General features: G+C 34.4%; 1 protein-coding gene across 1 annotated transcript in view; it reads left to right on the forward strand.

The window, feature by feature from the left end:
- The first annotated feature begins 924 nt into the window (after positions 1-924).
- Positions 925-22331, forward strand: part of LOC123676506 — a 55121-nt gene continuing 33714 nt past the window's right edge. The window contains exon 1 of the mRNA XM_045613669.1: positions 925-1324. The gene's annotated coding sequence lies outside the window, so the exon portion shown is untranslated. The remainder of the gene's footprint in view (positions 1325-22331) is intronic.

Below are 22331 nucleotides of genomic sequence, written 5' to 3' on the forward strand. Positions count from 1 at the left end.
AAAAATTGTATAATTCTTTTCACGAAATTGAAAAAAACTATTACTTCGTTGATACAGAATTTTTCACCTCAATAATCCTGGATTTTATTAGGATTTTGTAACGAATGAACTTGGGTTCAAACTCCGCTACTCAATATGTATCATAAAATTTTTTTCATTGAATTTGAGAAGAAACATATTATTATTCATAGTACAGGCTGCAGTATTTCAGCCTTCAAAATGTAAGGATCAGTTTGTTTATCGAGTTGGATAGCAAAATCTCTAAATGGCTAAAAGAATTTTATCTCATTTTTGAATACTCAATGATACAATCAGCTACCTACATGCGAAAATTTCATGAGTTTGATGGCCTTTTAAAGTCATTTCACATCAAATTAGAGAAAAATTGTTAGTGTTGATTTCATTCACTTTTAAGGCTACATTTGAACTGTATTTCAGTTTTTTTCTCTACCTATTGTTCACTTTCTGAACAATCGTTTACCATATTTTCTCGCCTTAAAAATTCCAAATAATAATGTAAAGATAAGTTGAAGTTCAGCAGTCAACAACTATAAAAGCATCAATTCCGATAAACAGACAGTTATTTCTACGACATTGCACTATGAACTTCATTATGTTAATCAAACTCACAAAAAAGAATGGGATCATTTAAAAATCAATAAAGACTTTAGATACATTTTCTTGCTAGAAAATACCTGTTCCCTCCATAAATCGGACACTTGTCGCGCATCTCCAGTGGGTGTCGACCTTTAAGGTGAATCCAACCGAAGAGAGAGACGAAACATGAACAGGTTTGAAAGTTCTCGAGTAATGGAACGGAATACAAATAGCTGGACAGGAGAGGGCGATGTCGCTATGGGAATCACCCGCATCAGACAAGGACGGAAACGCTGGCAGTGGTGAACACAGGGCTCCGTGATGTTCTTTGTCACTAATGTTTACTAGACAGAGATGGAGCTCCGAAACAAGTAAACATGGCGCCGTGTGAGCAACCATATCATTTTAGTGTGTAATTTACACGCAGTATCTTTTGGATTTATCTCAAACTTTGTAGAAAACCATACAGATAAGTGATACAGTTTAGTATACATTCTTTGTGTGTGATCAAAACATCAATCGAAACTCTAGTGCCAACGTTAAAACGCGATTTTTGTAAGGTTTTGTGAAATTTTGAACTCGTCAGAAGTGCATACGGATTTTTTTATGGTGTTCTGACATGTGCTTATAATAGCAATATAATGGAGTACCCCTTGGATGAATATTCACTGGTGTAAACATGAGAAAGGTGTGATTTTGCGTAGGAGTAACTTCCTACAGAGATCAAGTAAGTAAATATCTGTTTTTCTTTAATGGAATGTGCCCCCAATATGTTTGAATTGTTTACAGTCATCTCATTGGTTATCTAGATGAGTGTTGACATTTTTTTAGCACGAATTATTCCTTGGCGCCGTTCAGACTGTGACATTGGCGTCATACTCTGTCTCTGATGAATCTTACGGGGTCCCCCTTTCATCTTTCCCCTCTGGCCCACGTCGCTTGTCTGCGTTCGGATTTCTCTATATTCAATTCGCTCTTGTTGCCTGTTACTGACGTTAATAACGTGGAATTTTTCGATCTAAAGAATGCCAAATGATCTTGCGAGATATTTTTTGCCGAGTGGTTATGTTTTGACATAAGCTGTTCTTAAAATATCCCGATTTTGAGAATACTACTAATAATGATTAATCCTTGATCCCACGCGAATATCTGGGGATATTCGCGTGGGATCAAGGATTAATCATTATTATTTACTTTCTGTGAGCAGACTGGGGTTTTAATTTTGAACTGAACGAATTATTTTCTTGTTTTGAGAGGAAGGTTGGCATTTGCTATGGATACTAGAAAAATTCAGGTGCTTTTACTGGTAAATAGTTAAGATTGTTAAGAATGTATCGAAAACCCTCGCGAAAACCATTCATAATGAACAAGCAGGTAGAACTTCGCCAATACTCTGTTTATTCACAAACCAGTATTTTTAGTTTAGGTATTTCGTACTATAATTGTTCGTTAGGTAGTTTTTCCAGGTATTATATTATTAATATGCAATGAACGCAAGTAGGTACGTTATTTACCGCGGTATGATAATTGTTATCTTTCATCATTTCTAATTTGTACACCTTATTACAACAACATAACTCGATTATTAAATAAGTAATGTAACATTGTTTATCCATCTCTGAAAAAGTGATTAGGATTTGCAATGCTTCTGGTATGATTGGATGGTTATCCTTCTTCAGAAATTACATTTGCAAATGGGAGCTAAATTTTACATTTTTATAGGATATTTTCTTTCATCTTTAGGCCTATGTTATTGCATATAAAGTACCTAAGTCAAATTTAAAGACTGTCTATAAAAGTTGTTCCAAGTTGTATTCAATGCTTTGGAACTACCTATTCAATAGGTCAGTGAAAATATCATTACGAAATAACACTGCTAATTTGTTCTGATGACTGATGAGAGTGTGAATGGAATCACCAGAATATAATCTGTGGTACCTACCTATCTTACCAAAGGTTTCATTATCGTAGTGTAATGTGCTTGATTTATGATCCAAAAGTCAAGGTTTTAAATCTTCCGGTGAGGTAGGTACATATGTTTTGTTGGATAGTCATTGAATATGCCTAGGTGACGTACAGATTTTTTTTGTAGACAGCGTACAGCGATTTTTGTACAAGACATGCTTGTAGTTTGTTTATGTGTACCTTAATTGTCCATTATAACGAAATTTCACTACTACCCGAAACGTTGATCATCTATTTGACTTACCAGTTTATTCGTTAGTGAGATCAAGATCCTTGATTTTTCTCACCTACCCTGAACTTTTCGTGGAGACATTCAACCGTATGGCTCTCCCACCATTAAAATTGGTATTTCATGGAATATTTCGAAAGTTATATCAATCGAAATAATTCCTTCTATGTTTTTATTTCAATAAAAATTAAGCTCGAAATTAAGCAATATGTACCTACTTCCTTTAGAAGGTATAAGTAATATACCTAAGTTACCTCTGAGGTTACCTCATACTTATTAATCTACGAGGTAATCTATGACGGATTCACTTTTCACACCGAATGGCAAATAACGCTTAAACTCCATATATCAATGCCTATGGATAAAATATTTAATCTAAAGATCTTGGCTAATGGCGAAATGGATACCGAATGACGCGCTACTCTCACTCTTTAAGTGACGTCACCCGGTATCCACATTCAAGTTGAAAGTGACAAGACAATCTGTTCAATTTATAGACCTTGAGTATAGATGACAGTTATGTCAACGATTTAATAGGCTTTAAATTCTACATGAGCATAAATGTATACATCGATTGAATCGATATTCAAAGTGTTATAACTCCAACTTGTGAGTCAGCTATCACTGTTGAACTATCACCCATTTTCAATCTAGCGATACCTTTTCTCAAATGACTTCATTTTATTTCTGCTTATTATTTCCGATAATTCATGACGATTTATGATTAATGAAATTGAAAATTAATATTGCTGCGATGACATTAAATTGATGTCTACAATATTTTTCAAAGGGAAGTTATTGAATTTTTGATTATTGTAATTCCAATAGATATATAATCATTCTAATTTCTACATGAGATGCAGAGACTCGTGCAGAGACTACTTTAGCTTTTATTTTAGTGTTTAGGAGTAGCGAGCCATCTTATTATTTTCACCATTTGTAACGAGGTTTATCGAAAAATGTGGAGATTTACATCTTATATATTTATATATCTGATTATTGTGGATAGTGTACATTGTTAAAGACCAACATGACACTTTGCAAGAAGCTTGGAATTGTTATTTTTTATTCACAATATCATGCCGATCGAATTCATAATTTTGAAATTTCTAGGAAAAAAATTCTCAAGCCATATATACTTTCGGAACCCCTAGTCACGTTATTCGAGATTTTAGCAGAATCTAACATTTTTAGGTGTTTCCGAGGGTGTTGTCGTTCTATAATTATCATGTTCAAGGCTGAACGGTCGGACAGAATCGAATTTTAGGACAGATTAGTCCTCGAATTAGTCCTAAACCTCATCGTTAGAAAATTAGAAAACAATGTCAAAAATCTTTCCATATGGTCCAAACCTCAGAGTAATAAACATAGATAGAGGGAGCATATGTAGGCCAATTTTGTCCCCAACATGAACTATCAAATTTGACATGAAGCGCGCGGAAATTAAACATATCAGTGATACGATATTTCACTCAATTCGCGAGTTTATCCACGAAGAGTGCACTTCTTATGTCTCATAGTGAATCAACGTTTCATATCAACTCAAAATATATTGAGACGAATACCTAACTATATCAGGAATTCAAAAAATAAACTTTAAGCGCGCCAAACGACGTGAAACAACCGATGACACTAGGAGAGCAAAAGTTGCCAAACCTTGGATTTCAGCAGGTAGATACAGAAAATAATAAATATTCTGCTTATTATAAATTCGACAATTGGAAAAAATATCGGATTCCGAATATTCAAATTTGCATATTTAATCGGGAATCCCTGAAAAAATATATTTCATTCAATATAATATACATTCATAAGGATACAGTAAAATTGTGGATTTGAAATATCACAATCCAACAACGTAATCTAACCATGTTGGGGACATGTAAAAATTGCGTATACTCCCTCTATCTATGTTTATTGTTCTATGGTGCAAACTCAAAAAGACTTGCGAATGTCTTGAAATAAAATAATAATAAAACAAATTAAATAAGACTTAGTGATCCCAAACTAGACAAGAATTGAACTATCCCCTAAGTGGTAAAAACATGAAGATTGTCGGCGCCCAGTGAATAAATCTATTTTTAACTAAAAATTGAAGCCGTAATTGAACGGACAACAACGAATTAATTAATCTGTCATTAATTCTGATCTGACAAATTGCAGAAGCAAATGAGTTCGCTTCGTTATTTATAGTTTTGAAATGTTCAAGAACCCGCGAAATCTATCATCTTTGTTCGACAACAGGGAATCCCCACACTTGCATTCCAAACGAAGTTATTTATATAAACATCGATTTTGAGGTTAGGCGTTACGCCACATCTTCATCTGTATTTATAAATCGATCTTGGTTTTTTTGAAATTCTGATGTGTGGTTAGGTTATGTGTTTGCTTCTGGAATTCATACTTCGAAGCGCTTCAAATAACATTTGTTATACATACCTCTTATTCTCGGAAGGCTAGAGACCATTTGGGTTTATTTGCTTCAATGATGGACCTATAGAATCGTCCAGAAAAATGTTTTTTTCGGCAACCGTCCGGGAAGTGCTCACTTCCCGGACGCTTTTTCTCTGAGAAAGTAGCATTTCCCGGCCTAGTCCGGAAAGTACGTACTTCCCGGACTAGGCCGGAAAAGAATCATAGAATCCATAGCAACCGAGATAACGGCTGACAGTTCATATGAAATTAGTTGTCAAAAATTTGCATGTTTTTTTATCGCAGTCGCAATAAAATATGGAAAGCAGCAGCGATAGTGTTATTTTACATGGTTGCCGAAAAAATATTGTACGCAACACGCCCGAAAATGGTTTTTTTGGACTCACAGACTTCCAGGACTCGCTTACGCTCGTCCTGGAATTTTGTCTATTCGTCCAAAAAAACCCTATTTTCCGGACTTGTTACGTAAATTACTATTACTATCCCTGAAATTTCTTGTTGTGAGGTTTGAAATTTTTTTTTTTTTAACTAAGAATTATATTTTCCATCCAAATTATAAATGTTAGGATTTTGAGGTAATAATTTCACGTTTTAAAACGTGCAGAATTCGAATATCTTGAAAAAATATATTTGGTCACTACAAGGTGGGCAAATTTCGATATTTTAGCTCTACAACTTTTAAACCAGAGGAGATAGACAAAATCTCATTCTCCATTCTCGTTTTTTTTTTCTGAGAAACTAACAAGAGTGGAAATCTAGTGTTCTCATTTAAAAAAACAAACTTTGGTCAAAGCTCTCTAATAAAAAATTCTGCTAAAAAGACGAGCACGCCACTGGATTCTACGTAAGTGCCTGTATTATGTTTTAATTTCAGAGCTCTATCATCAGTATTAGCAGAGATATAAATTTTTTTCGGTATCTCCATTTTTCAAATTTTCGCTTTTAACTCGAACATAAAACAAGGTGGTCAAAAAAGAATACTATTCTTGTTAGTTTCTCCGAAAAAGAGAACGAGATTGGGGTATCAGATTTTGTCTTTCTCCTCTGGTTTGAAAGATGTTGTGCTAAATCATCGAAATTTGCCTACTCTGTACAGATCCAGAGTTTAACTCGAACATTATAAATAATTTGGTACTAAAATCAGTTGATTATTCCACATTAATCATCCTAGACCTGAATTCTACTAAAAAAGGTTGCATTTTATGAACACCAATGTGAAAAAGTAACGAAAGATTTCATAAAGAACTATAAACCTCGAACAGACATATTTTTTTATTCGATTTTAAACACTCCAGTGTGAACTGTATGAATTTCAGAGGGGTGAAAGTTTTCGAACAAAAAAATAACATATCACTGGTGAAATTGAAAAATTTACTAAATATTTGCAAACTCTCATCCCGAAGGACTTCGAAATTCCACTTAAATTTATTATCAGATATCCAATCGTTTGAATAACTGAAATTGAATTAGGGAGAGTTGACGCGATAAAATCAATATCAATATATTTTTCGAAATCCGCTCCTCCAGAGTTATATTCTTCTTTTTTGCGTTTTTTTCCTGGAAAATCGCCAAATGATATGATAAGACGGATATTATCACTATCCGAGCACGATCGCGATAAGTGATGACTAACAAAAAAATCTCGAATGGATAGTACACTGATACGCTACTGGGAAAAATGACTCGATTGATGGGTTCACTAAACGACTGTATTGTCAACCTATCTCCTATAGGTACAGATAGTAATACCCAAGAGAACTGGGATCACTGTAGGAATTGAATGATCTTGGTTGAATCTGATGCCTGTCAATTTCAGTGCAACAAATGTAGTGAAACAACAATCCAATTGCTCATTTTTTAGTATGGAGATGTTATTTGAGTCAATATATAGGCGTGCCCCCTCTTGGGGGATTTCGGTGGTTTACTGATGCCAGTTGGTTCCTGCCTTATACACCACCAAACACCTCCTTAGTGGAGAGCATGGTCCGTGGGACCCAAACAAATGAATTTTAATAACTCATAATACACTACGCCGAGCTGGTCCCACCAAATACTAAGCATGCCTTGGAACCGTTAATATTCGGTTTGGCTTCCGACCTGGAAGCATGGCCGGGATATCCCCGGGATGTAAGCAGCTGTTCATAAGCAAACAAACGCCATTCAACATATATCGGCTTCAACTCGCACGGCACCCAATTTCCTTGTTTCTGAATCATTCCCATGACTTTCAGGCGTTTTGAAATGGCTTGTTGCGTCACTTCCCAATGATCCTGCCAATTCTTGTTGCGTTTGACACGAGTCTTGATCTAGTAATGCCTACAATTCTGCATCTTCGAAAACCGTCTGTCTTCTTCAGCCATTCTGGTCTTCGACGTAAAGATCACCGTTCTTGAAGCGTTGAAACCACTCTCGGCACGTTCTTTCACTAATAGCGGCCTCTCCATAGATATTTGAGATGATTCGATGAGCCACAGCCGCAGATTTCTTTATATTATTTTTATATTATTATATTTCTTTCTGGATCAAGTAGTATTTGCGGTAGTAGCACCATAAAACGTTGGACCCAAAATTGTCAAAATAGTTTTTGGACGGCAGCTCCTTCATTCCTGAAGTCAAAAATATGGTTTTTTGTAATTTTTATTAGCAGGGTGCTCTAGTATCAGATTTCTTGTTCACAGCATTCACTTAGTTTGTAGTTCTGAAGTGAGAACTCTACTTTTCACGAAGAATTTTGAGGTGACAAGTTGGAGTTGATCAAAAAAAAGTTTGAAATAATGTATTTCCTTCTTGTTTTAAATTAATATAGGTATTTTCTGCACCTACTAACTATATTTAACATGAATATTTTATCCATTCAAGGCATATTTACTCAATAAATTATTTTTCAAACTAGTTTGACAAACAGTTTGAATTTTCAAACCTGTAACCATTTTCCAGTTTGACTTGAATTATTTTTCAGAAAGATTGACTATAGGTTGACTTAATTTCAAGACAAACTCAAGTCAAACTTGTGCAACTCTATTCACAGGCAGATGTTTCTTTCTCTCTATCGGTTGAATTTTCGTAGATTTTTCTTGAGCTTCATTGTTTAATTCCTTCTAGGTCATCAATAGCTTCGTCATTTTATTTTTCGTTCGTTATTTTGCCACTCTCAACTTTACCTTTTGTGACCACTCTTGGTTCAATATTACAGATATGTTGACGAAATGATAGAGCGATCTGATCAGGGAACGAGCGTTCATCGTTAGTATCAGGTCGACGATCAGATAAATTGAAGCCGAAGTTCCCCAGGGATCGGTGATTGGACCGCTGCTGTTCAACTTATATACGCGTGACATACCAAAAATGAATAGATGCAAGCTAGCCTAGTTTGCAGATGACACCGCTTTATACTATAACAGTAGAATGCGGAAAACAATTACAAGGCAGTTACAGATGGATCTAGATAAACTGATGGAACAACAGTAAAGAAAGAAAAAGCAGAAAGCGTGAAAAATAGAAAATCAGACGATAGAATGGAAAAAGGAAGCAAAATATCTGGGAGTAATTCTTGATGAAAGAATGGACAGATAGAAGAAAACAAAAAAAAGAAAGGCAATTTCACGAGAGATTGCACCCACTGTTCAACCCAAAAAGTGAAATTTCCTTAGAAAACAAGCTGAAGATAATAAATATAGTGATAATACCACGCCTTACGTATGCAGGAGTAATCTGGTATAATACGAAAGAGGATAAAAAAGATCAGTTGCAAAGAACACTAAATACAGTAATCAGAACAGCGGTTGGCGCCCCATGGTATATAACCAACCAACAAATCAGAGAAGAATTGAATATTGAAACTATTGATGAAATAGTTAACAAAGAAAGAAAACAATAGAGACGCTGAAAGAGTATGAGAATAAGGAACTAAGAAAGATACTACAAATCAAAATAAGAATGACAGATAAGAGTAAATACCTCTTTCAAAGAACCAGAGGAAAGAAGTGACATGCAGAAGGGAGAAAAGTCTCCCAATCAGACAATAGTAGGAAATTGGAGAAATTAGAGTAGAGTCGTAGGGAATAAAACTCCAGTCCTTATACAAAAAGAAGATCTGAGGAACGAGCGTTCAAAAAACTCTCTCAATCAGTCAATGTAATACCTGCTTTCAGCTCTGTTCTGTCGACTTGGTGTGAATGAAGCCTAAGAAATTACGCAAGCGAATAATACGAGCGAGCTTCCAACTCTGTTTATTTATCAATTATTATTGCCTTCTGGGTATTTCATGACAGATTTTTATGTTAAGTACTGCGAGGATTCCGAGAAAAGTTTGGAAACCTTGAAATTTCGTTCTCGTCATATTTATGCGGTTAGTGCTGAATCGCGGCAGATATCAATTTCGCTGATGATTGCGGGGTTAGCTGGAATTAACGCTGCAGATGTTGGAATAAACTGGATTTTCATTGTTGGTTAAACCTGCAGTAGGAACGACTTAGACGAATTAGAAGCTCTTGAATTTACGTGGAACTTTCGTTGTTGTTTATGATTTCGCTTATATAACGTCGTGCGGTCGCTAATCGTTGCATTTTATGCTTTATTGACCCGACAATTCTATATGGCATTGAACATATATTAAGAATATCTCTGTAAGTCCACAGGAGTGATGTCACTGGAGATTTAGTTCGTTATTTCCATTTATAAGATTTTCGATTCGTCTTTTTGAGCACTCGTTTTGTCATCTCTGTAATTTTCGATTTTGAGCCGATAAGGTTCGACTCACTTATGACAAATCCGTCCTCAAATTCGATTATGTCCGTCCGTACTTGAAATTTTCAAGGTAGATTCGGATCTCAGATGCCGCTCTTGATACTGATAATGGGCATTATTCGACTAGGGGTTTCCTAAATATGGCCGTTCGAAATTTAGTTTCTCTTATTCTGTGGCAAATCATCTGAAAAACCGAGTGAAAAACATAGGAAATGCGCCTGAGGACACATGTCGCTTCTGTCAAAACAATAGATCTTTAGGTCAAGGAGCATGTGAGGTTGAATGATCTTTTGCCCCTTCTCTAATCTAATCTACTATAATTCTGTAGCAAATAGGGAATCCAATCCCGCAAATGCGGGATCCCTCTGAAATTCTGCGGGATTCCATATTAAAATGGCATATCAGACAATAAAAGCGCAAACGTCTTTTGAAACATCCCTGAAAGCAATGAATCACTCATAAGTTACGGACGAAGATGCAACACCAGTTACTGCTGAAACTAAAACACGATTCATGATCAGCAAATTGGAAAGTCATTATAACTCGAGATTGAGTAAAGAAATTGTTAAAGCTTTATTTCGAGGATAAAAGAGCGCCGTTCATTAATGACAAGTATGGTATCGTATTTAAAAAACTCAGGCAAATATTTGGAATTACTGGGATAACAGTCAATGCCCTATTCTGTAAGATCGAATAGAAATGAACGAATCGAATAGAAATGAACGAATCGAATCGTAATCTGAGAAATCGGAATGTTTTACTTCTATCGTGTCCAAATTTGATATTCTGTATCCAATTCTTCTTCTAATGCCAAATGCAATTCGTAATATCCATAGTAATTCTACTTGAGTTATAGAATACAAATTCGAAGCGATTCCGCTGCATTTCTATTCGTTCCATACTATCTCTATTCGATTTGAAGTTACAGAATAGTGCTGAATGTCTGCAAATGGCCAAGAAGATACATTTGTACTTCATAGCAAATCAACATTAAGAAATGAAATTAAGAGTTTGACAGACAGGCTGCAAATAGAGCATCTTCAGAAGACAAAACACAATCCCAAACAGAAGATCATTTCACTTTTGCTGATGAGGATAAGGAACCTTCATCTAATCTAGCAACGAAACGTGAAACATCGCCTTTGAATTTAGAACAGGATTCGAATCGTAAAATTCGTACTACGTGTGTACCAGAATCAAAGGCTTCTTCTATGGCTGTACGAGTGCATGGGCTCGACCCAGGAATATTTCTTTAGGAACAGTGGTATATTATCGAATAAGTGAATATGATCTTTTCTATTTAATCTATTTCATCATCGAATTCTCCAACCGAAGGTATTTCCCAGTGCAGAATTATGATGAAAAATTGATAAATTACAGAGATAACACTCGCTTTACTCATACAACACGATCAAAAAATTTGATAATATAATGGAATGTGGTATGAAATGAAAAAAACTTCTTCTATTTCTTATCTTAAGAAGGATAAGATCAAAATGGAATCGTTTCTGGTATATATCACATTCCTCTGAGGAATTAACATTCTGATTGGAGAATAATTCTTGAAACATACAGAAATCCCCAAATACGCAATAAAATTCGGCAACGCTTATCAAAGGAAACGCCAACAAGCCTGATGAGACATCTGGATCTTTATGATTATAATGGCATAGTGCGGCACCTTTTATTGTTTTTGATGTTAATTGAATTTTTTCTTGTTGTTTCTGGACCAATTAAATTTCATTCGGTACTTCGAATTTTCTAACATTTGGGTTTTTATCAAGCTTGAAATGCCCCCTAGAGGTTTCCCTGGAAACAACTATTTCAAGGTTCTCGTAAAATTTTAAGGGAATCACATCATCAAAACAATATAAAATTCAAGAAGAATATTGGAAAATAAATACCTAATCTTTGCTTGGCATCAGATCCTAAAAATGTTCAAAACAATAATAATAAATATTTTGAATATAAATTCAAATGATTTAATTTCTGATTTTCAACTTTTAAAATTCCTGTTCTTGGCCCAGTAAAATCAATACAGTTTTATTTTACAATTCAGAAAACCTTAACTTTACGGAGGTTCCTAAATAACTTTTGAAATTATTCAGAAGTACATAACATCACAAAATTATTAAATGAAAACGAATGAACTTAGAGGATCGTTTACAAAGAAAAGTGAAATTATGAGACACTGAACACATCAAATCCTTGGACATTTCAGTTGTTCAGTTTAAATAGCTGCAATCACATCATATGATAACTCACCCATACACAATTAAACGAATCATATCATATCTTGTTTTAATTAAACCAATTTATTCACTAATCACACTAATACATTGCTAATTATTTAATTTGTTTTCTTTTTTTGAAATTTAATTAACGAAAGTAGTTAAATATATTGCGTTCACATCAAATATTCATATGCCTACCCTTGGAGAAAAACCCTTTCTCCGGATATTTTTGCAATGTTGATTTTGAAATTATAAAACTCTGTGAAAATTTTTATGTATTGGACAATTCTTTTGAAATTATGGTAAATTGAAGACCATTTAATTGAATGATTCCAGGCTCCTGTTGATAATTACTTCAATCCACAATTATTGTATGAAGTTTTCATTATGTATTTGCTCAAGCAATATGATTTTTCATTTGTACCCTGGCTCATTGAATTTCTGTGGCGACAATCCATATTCTATGAATATTAAAAATGAATTGATTCGACTGGCGACAATAGTAGAGTTTAACTGTAAATAAAATAAAGCTGCAGAAACCAATGTGTATGTACAGGGTGTCCCAAATTCGATGCTCACTGAAAGCATCTCAAGAACAAAAAGACTTGAAGAAAAAATTTTCCAGGACCCCACGATCTTTTTTCCCGAAATAATAAGATATCTGAAAGCGGATCATAGATACCTTGATTATTTTTCGAAATATAGGGTGTTTCTGAAAAATGACTTTCAAATATTTTGCTATATCTTGGTTTTTTAATTTTTAGAGTTTATGTGATACACACTCATAATACATATTAATTATCGTTTCAGAGATATAGAGGAGGGTTGGTGTTTCTTGAATGGAACACTCTATATCTTTCAAAGAATTTTCTAACCTTAGATTTCTCAAAAAGGATCCCGTTATCAATTTTTCAAGATGTCATTCGTTTCAAAGATTTAGTTCATTAATTTTTATTTATTTTTTTATGCGACTCCTTGTATTTGGATATTTTTCATTAATTTCGAGATTTTATTCATTTTATTTGTATAATTGTAATCCAGTCATATATAGGGTGTGCCATTTAATTAGAAATTAATAATCGTTTTAGAGATTCACCGAGGAGAGTTGTTTTTTGAATGTGACATATATGACTTCATTACAATTATACAATGGACACAAAATCAATTGAATCTCGAAATAAACAAAAAATATTGATTTATAAAGTGTCCCCTCAAAAAAACTCATCATTGAAAAGGAGAAAATTTTTGAAAAACCAATGAAGAGATGCTTTTCGACCAATTTGCGGGTAAAGACTGCTTTGAAAATTACAGGGTGTCCCAATGCTGCTCTAAAAAATAGATTGATATCTATGATCTGTTATAAGTATCATATAAACCATAACAATTATTGGAAAAAACTTTTCAGAATTTCTCGAATATCTCTAACAGAAACCAAGATATAACGAAAAATTTGAAACAGTCCTTTTTTAGAAACGCCCTGTAACTCGAGAACGAATCAAGATATCTATGATCTGTTTTCTGATATCTTATTATTTCGAAAAAAGAGATCGGGGTTTCTTGGAGATTTTTTCACTAAGTCTTATAGTTCTTGAGATGCTTCCAATGAGCATCCAATTTGGGACACCCTGCACATTCCAAAAATTCAAGTGCAAGAGAGCACAAAAGCATATTTCTGAATTTTTTATCTATGTTTTTCACGGTTTTCACAATTTCATCAAAATCGTATGAAATCTTGATGTCTCATCATGTAAAAAAAGGGTTTCACGTGGATAGGTGTGAGAATCTCAACTATGTTCGTTATGTGGTCAGGAAAATTTTGTTTGATTTTTTTTTTATATTCTCTTTGAATTTTTTTATGGTTCTGGATCGCCATTAATATTACATTTTACACGAAGCTTATATTGTTCTTTTACATCCAAATTAAATTTTTCATCTCCATCGAATTTGCAGGTTTGAACTTAATATTAGTAAAACAAAATTTCGAACCGCAAACTTAACCGTTGTCGTATTTACGTTTTGAACTCTCTTCTCTTCAGGAGTTATCATGTTTACGACCGGATGGACGAAGTCGAATTTGAGAACGGATTCGTCATCAGTGAATCGAACCTTATCGTTTAAGGCCATTCTCGTCACAAAATTCTAGAATTACAGTCATAATGAGCGTTCAAAAAGTGGCACTATGGGAAAGGTCGATCTTGTGCAATCTTCTCTTTAACAGAACCCAGGACTCGACCAAAGTTCGCAACCCGAACTCTATTGTTTTCAAAAATACCGATCCCACATGCCAATGAGAGTTAGCTCATTCATATCTTGACGTATGCGTATATGCAGCGAACGTAAATGACCAATAAAAATTGCTGCATAAATGCGATTAAGATTGACGCTGATCTCATGTTGCTGACTAGGAGATTCCACGTGTCCGAATTGTTTTCGCCCATTCATTCTACGTCACATGACGACCGTGTGAAATTATACATTTTAATTTTTTTTAATGTTACTTTTTTGCGTATTGTTAGATCGTAGTTGTTAGATCTGAATTGAGCAAGCGCAGAAAAGTCGATGTAATAAATCGTGCAGAATGAATAAAGCAATGTATTGAATTAAGTATGTCTGCTCACTTCCTTTACACATTTGAATTTTTCGCAGGAAGTGAGACAGGAAGAAAAAAAAATTGGTCACTTGGTGTTAGATTTTGGGTGTTCGATCGTTAATGCGCCTATTGCAGACCACAGAACTATTGAATGTTATTTTTCATTATTATGTATAGGTACCTTATGTATGAAATGTCATCGTTGTCGATTGCTATATTGAGTAGATTTGGTGTTATTCGCCATATATTAAAGAAAAACTGTTGAAGACTATAAGAAACTGTGTATTTCTCGATAGCGCTGTGTACATCATCAGTTTTTTTTTTCTATGAAATCGGTTACAAAGATTCGTTGTCTAATGGGGAGAACTCAAAATCCCTTTGATTTGAGCTAAAAAAAAAATGAATTGCACATTTTCGGGTTCTATTTTCGAGAGACTTAATTTGGTGAAAACCGCATCCTTATAAATTCAAATGTTTTCAAGCTATAAGAGAAAATTAAAAAATGACGTGATATGAAAAGTTCTCATAACTTCTTTATTACTGGTACTATTGACATGAAACAAAAACCCTCTACAGGCACCTTTTTTAGTTTAATCCATTGGTGTAATCATTTGTTTTTATTACAATCTGTTTTGAAGTTATAATACGAACTTTTGTTTTTTTGTAACAATAAAAAAATTCTATAACAAATGAAATCGCTTTTGAGAAATATACACTGTGTCCGTAAAGTATGGAACGAATTTATTTTTAGCTAAACAGACCATTTTAAGAAATAGTCCTGTAATTTTTTATTTTAATTTATAAAATTTTATAATTTTATTTTAAAATAATAATCTAATATACAGGGTGAATAACTTTCGAGTAATGAAGTCACCGTCATTTTTTTCTTTTGATGGAACACCCCCATCTTGTCTTGATTTTCCTATTACTCTAGCTGAGCTGATTGCAAAAATATATCACATTTTGATTCCAATTGGTACAGGGTGGACAAAAATACAATAGTTTTGTGTGTGCTCATAAAGTAACGCGTAACATTCTTTATTAGTTAAATTAAGAATATTATCAAAAATTCTTATTGTCACACAACTACCAAACATGTTTGGAAACAGCTCATTTTTATTAATCTAAAAATGTAACAAACTACAAGGTGTTACATTCAAACCAATTCGCGCTAGACAATAAGTATTTTTGATAATATTGTTAATTTAACTAATGAAGAATGTTACGCGTTACTTTATGAGCACACACAAAACTATTGTATTTTTGTCCACCCTGTACCAATTGGAATCACCATGTGATACATTTTTGAAATCAGCTCAGCTAGAGTGATCGGAAAATTGAGACCAAATGGGGGTGTTCAATTAAAAAAAAATAACGGTGACGTAATTACTCGAAAGTAATTCACCCTGTATATTAGACTACTATTTTAAAATACGGTAAATTTAAATCAAAAATCGGCGTATTTCAGGATTATTTCTTAAAATGGTCTGTTCAGCTAGAAATGAATTTGTTCCATACTTTACGGGCACAGTGTATAACATGATGTATACATTTTTATCAATTTTATACATTTTTTAATGAAAATCATCAAAAGTTTCAGCTTCACACGGCTCGTTCATGTCTTTAAATTTTAATGTGATTATAATTCGAATCTGCAAGATCATATGATCATGAGAAGATTTTTGGGTTAATATATGAGTTATAGTGTCTGTTGATTACAACCACGCGAAAATGGATATTAGTATGGAAATGACATATTTGGATTTTCAAAAATAATAGTTTATTTATCTTTAATTACTGAAGATGAACAGCAAGCATAATTTTTGCGAAACTCTTTGCGTAAAATACCTTAGATGTAAATTCAACGAATGTATAAAATTTCAAATTTAAATTGATTAGGGGTCAGCTATTCATGGTCACGGTCGAAAGAGACAAATGAAATTAATCACGTGAAGTATCACGTGATCTGGGTAATTTACGCTTTTCGTTTTTTGGTATTCCATTCAACTCAATGACCCTTTCATAACTTTCAGTATTTCACGATGGTTATTATTAAGCCATATAATTGTCCAGGGATTTAAGAAACGCACAATGAAACATTCAAGGCATGTTTTCTTGAAATTAAAACTACTAAGTTACTTTCTTGATTTGCTGAATTTTTTGTCGGGCAGTGAGGAAATTGATAAAAACTTTAACTCGATTGAACAGTGGCGGATCCAGTGTGGTGTTTATGGGAAGTGATGGATTTGTGGATATAAAAATTATTCTTGACAAAAGTAAAAAATGAATATGTTTTCAATTGATATGATATGAGAAAAACGAATGAGATGGTTCATAATGTCACAAAAATGAGATAAAACTATTTTTCCTGTCAACAATATCTGCTCAACATGCATATAATTGAAAAATAATATTACTTTTCTGTTATATAGATTATAAATAGAAGACAAAAAATCTACTCATGCAAAATGAAATGAAAATATATACATAGTAAAAATAACTTAGATAACACAACAATAATAAAATAGTCATAGTTCTCCATAACATAACAAAAATTGCAAAAAAAAAGAAAATAAAATTCCGCATATTACAAACATAAAAAAATCACTCTTCATTACCCTGCTTATCAAAATAGATAATCCTGAATATAGAAAAAGGTGATTGAAATAGTTGCTTCTCATAAAAATTTTAATTGAATTCAATTAAAAAATTCCAGTGTTCTTGATGAATATTTCAACGAGGCTGGAGGTAACTGCACGATAACTCTCGAACAAATGATCATAGCAACTTCAGCGTAGGTTCGAATCCCAAAAAATGGCGAAACAACGATTCCATTGGAGTTGAAATTTTGCATCTAGATGTATGCAAAATTTCATATTAATTGCGCTACCACAACCAGAGAAACTTGTTATCAGATTCGATCTTTTTCAGATTGAATCTCAGCTTGTGAAAATTCCCATATTTTTCTAATATAGACCTGTTTTTTTTTATTTAGTTTGAATATTAAATTCATAATTCATAAATCACCCTGTATCTCGGCCATGGGGAAGATTAGACCTATAATATATAGGTTCTTTTGGACACGTCTAGAGTAGATCTACTGCAGGTTAACCTATGTACATTTACCATTGAAACACCCTGTATACACGAAGACGTTAAATTTGTGTTCGTATAGCGTTTTCTGACAATTCAAAAATTCAATAACATACGGTATGTTACGTTCTAAAGAAAGTAGTATGGCATTGATAACTTGCACATAATATACTCTCGATATAAGTACTTAGTTTATTATAAAAAATTACCATTTCAAATAATTTTTGTCAGTCTGTGTGTGTGCAAATAATTTTAACTTCTTTAATTTTTTTTCTTATCTGATTTCGATTAAATTTGCCCCAATTTACAATACAATGTGGGTCGTAGAACGAGATAGGTCTTTTGAATAAACAGTGCTATGCCGTTGCAGATGAGAATACTTGAGAAATTACTGTGACCTCAATATATGAGCTTCTATTGGTTGGATTTAATTCAGTTTGGTTCTTAATTGGTCCACAGTCAGTACTCAGATGTATGTTGCGCATAGAATTCCTGGTATAATATCCTGGATTATACAGGTCCATTTTTGATGAAAGCTTTTATATGAATTCAGGTTCTATAGAATTCTAACGTTCACATCAATTTCTTCCGAATCTTTATCTTAGCTCGGTAGCGCAATTCATTCACCGAAAAAATTGCACCAGCCTTAATTTTGAAGTTATAATACAAAATTTGGTTTTTTATTCAATGTTATTAATACAAATTTCTATTTCAAATGAAATCGATTTTATTTTCCCTTTAAAAAAAATATGTAACATTATAAATATTAGGTCAATTGAAAAAAAGTCCCCGGTCTGATGCACAGATGGCGGTGCTAGTATTGAATCAATATGATTTTTAGTTAGTACCAACCTTCAAACGATACGCGTCAAAATTTGACAGCAGTCAATGAGATATTGCGTTGTGAGTGTAGCTACTTTTGTTATCAGGTGTGTGAATAAGTCTTTCCCGTTTTTTGTAAGAGATGGCGCCACCAATACTGTGCGAGTATTTAATGGTTACATATGTCATAATCAAAGCTTATTCATCTGTCAACAATTCCACACTAACACATTAGTTGAAATTTTTTCGCATCATAAATTTTTGAAATCGTGAAAATGTCGAAATTTGAGCCGAGTCGACGTCATTTGCGGGAAGTTTCACTTTATTGGTTCAATTTGAAGAAATCTGCTGCCGAGGCGCATCGGTTGCTTCAGGAAGCTTATGGAGAAGGTTGTGTCGATGATTCAAGTGTTCGCGGATGGTTTCGACGCTTCAAAAGTGGCGATTTCGACGTGGAAGACAAGGAGCGTTGCGGGCGGCCGCAAATCTTTGAAGATCAAGAATTGGCGACTTTGCTTGATGAAGATTCGTGTCAAACGCAAGAAGAACTTGCTGAAGCATTGGGAGTTGACCGAACAACCATTTCCAAGCGTTTGAAAGCCATGGGAATGATCCAAAAGCAAGGAAATTGGGTGCCGTACGAACTGAAGCTGAGAGACGTCGAACGGCGTTTTTTCACTTGCGAACAGCTGCTTCAGCGACATAAAAGAAAGGGTTTTCTGCATCGTATCGTGACTGGCGATGAAAAGTGGATCCGTTACGATAATCAGAAGCAAAGAAAATCATGGGGACTACCCGGCCATGCATCATCATCGACGGCCAAGCCAAATATTCATGGCGCCATGCTCTGTATATGGTGGGACCAGCTAGGTGTGGTTTACTATGAGCTTCTGAAACCGAATGAAAGGATCACAGGCGAGGTCTATCGACGACAATTGATGCGTTTGAGCCGCGCACTGCGAGAAAAACGGCCACAATACTCCGACAGGCACGACAAAGTTATTTTGCAACATGACAATGCTCGCCCACATGTTGCACAGCCGGTGAAAACATACTTAGAAACGCTCAAATGGGAAGTCCTACCCCACCCGCCGTATAGTCCAGACATTGCTCCGTCTGATTACCATCTCTTCAGATCGATGACGCATGGCCTGGCTGACCAGCACTTCCATTCCTACGAGGAAGCCAAAAAATGGGTGGATGACTGGATAGAGGCAAAACCGGTCGAATTTTTTCGCAACGGGATTCGTATGTTGCCAGAAAGATGGGGAAAAGTTGTAGCTAGCGATGGCCAATACTTTCAATAATTCATTTGTAACCATTTTTTCACAATAAAGGCTCAAAATTTGAAAAAAAAACGGGAAAGACTTATTCACACACCTTATATTTGAAAAAAGACGGAAAAAACGAATTTTGTGTGCTGATAAAATATTGCTTTTTGAAGGGAAACAATACAGTTGAAGCAAAATTTTGGCTTGATGAGGAGTTTCCGGGGTCTGCACCAGAAAAATCAACCATCATTGATTGGAATGTTAAGTTTAAATGTGGTGAAATGATTACCGAAGACGGCGAACGCAGTGGACGCCCAAAAGAAGCTGTCACCGACGACAAAATAAAAAAAGTTCACAAAATACTTTTGAATGATCGTAAAGTGAAGTAGATCGAGATAGCAGACATTGTGAAGATATCATCTGAACGTGTACATCATAATATCATCCACGAATATTTATACATGAGAGAGCTGTGTGCAAAATGGTTGCCGCGCGAGCTCACAATCGATCAAAAGCAATAACGTGTTAATGATTCTGAGCAGTGTTTGAAGCTGTTTAATTGCAATAAACCTGAATTTTTGCGTCGATATGTGACAATACGAAACAATGCTCCATCATTTCACTCCGGAGTCCAATCGACAGTTAGCTGAGTGGACTGAACACGATGAACAGAGTCCAAAGCGAGGAAAAACACAACAGTCAGCTGGCAAGGTTATGGCATCAGTATTCGGGGATGCGAAAGGTATAATATTGATTGATTACCTCCAAAAGGCCATACCATCAACAGCGATTATTATATAGAATTATTGGATTGTTTAAAGGATGAAATCGTTAAAAATGGCCCCATTTGAAGAAAAAAAGGTGCTGTTTCATCAAGATAATGCGCCGTGTCACAAATCAATGAAAACAATGGCGAAATTGCATGTTTGGGCTTCCAATTGCTTCTGCATCCCCCGTATTCGCCAGATCTGGCCCCCAGCGACTTTTCCTCATTCTCAGACCTCAAAAGAATGCTCGCTGGAAAGACATTTATTGCCAATGAGGAAGTAATGGCCGAAAATGAGGCCTATTTTGAAGCGAAAGACAAATCGTACTACAACAATGGTATCGAAAATTTGGATGATCGCTGTATCGACCTCGAAGGCAACTATGTTGAATAATAAAATCAAATTCTGGCAAAAAAATGTGTTCTACTATAGTAGACCGGGGACTTTTCAATTGGCCTGTTAAATCTCCCAAAAATCGAGCCAGAGAATGTGCCAACCATTTTTGTCCAGCTCAAAGGAATTTTGTGATCTCTCTAGACAACGAATTTGGGACATCCGATACGTCAGCTGGATTACAAGTAGGGCTGGGACTTTTTCGCCTTTTTGTATTCGAATATTCATCCATAAATTTATTCGATTATTCGAATAATTCATTCAAACAAATATTCATGCTTGATTATTCATGAGTAGTCATGAATATTCAACTAATCGTTGATTATTCAGTGATTATTCAAAGATTATTCAGTGATTATTCAATGATTATTCAGTGATTATTCAATGATTATTCAATGAATATTCAGTCAATATTCAGTGATTAAACTCATGTTTTAATGAACCAATGAAATCCGAGCGTTTGGATCAGTGAATATACCCTTTCCGACGTGGTATAATCGTTTTGGTGTTTTGCCTCTCGCCATATACGCTCTATTAGTGTGACGTCACACACCGCCATTTTTGGTTCTCCTGTCAGTGTTCGGAATCCAAACAAATAAATTTTCATTCAAATTAGTACGGTCTCGTTGAAGGAATTGGCTTATTTTCATAAATAAGAGTATTTGAGGAACGATTTCAGTATTAATTGATAGACAGAAGGAGAGAGGTTAATACCAGTAACTTTGAATCCTGTATCATTCTCCAGATTTTGTAAAAAGCCGTGTTTATTAGTTGAACCTCAAGTTCGAATTTACGGCATTAATCTCGTTCCTTCTGTCCATAAATTTATAGTAAAATCGTTCCTCAAATAATATTATTTATCGAAATAAGCCAATTTCTTCAACGACAACGTACTAATTTGAATGACAATTTGTTTGTCTGGATTCCGAACACTGACAGTAGTTTATTTATAATTTTAATTCAATTGTATCTATCAATTTCAATATTATGTAATTTCCAGTAATTTTAATATTAATAAAATGATTTGTCCGTAGTGAATAACAAAACCTTGTTTTAATCATTCCTGAATAGTGAGTCAAGTGATCATTCAAACTTTCATTCGGAACTTCATAAATATCCAACTACTCACTGAATAGAAAACAATTCACTGAATAATCAGTGAATACTCAACTATTCACTGATTATTCATGA

Source organism: Harmonia axyridis, chromosome 1, assembly GCF_914767665.1.
Source record: "Harmonia axyridis chromosome 1, icHarAxyr1.1, whole genome shotgun sequence".
NCBI lineage: Eukaryota > Metazoa > Arthropoda > Insecta > Coleoptera > Coccinellidae > Harmonia > Harmonia axyridis.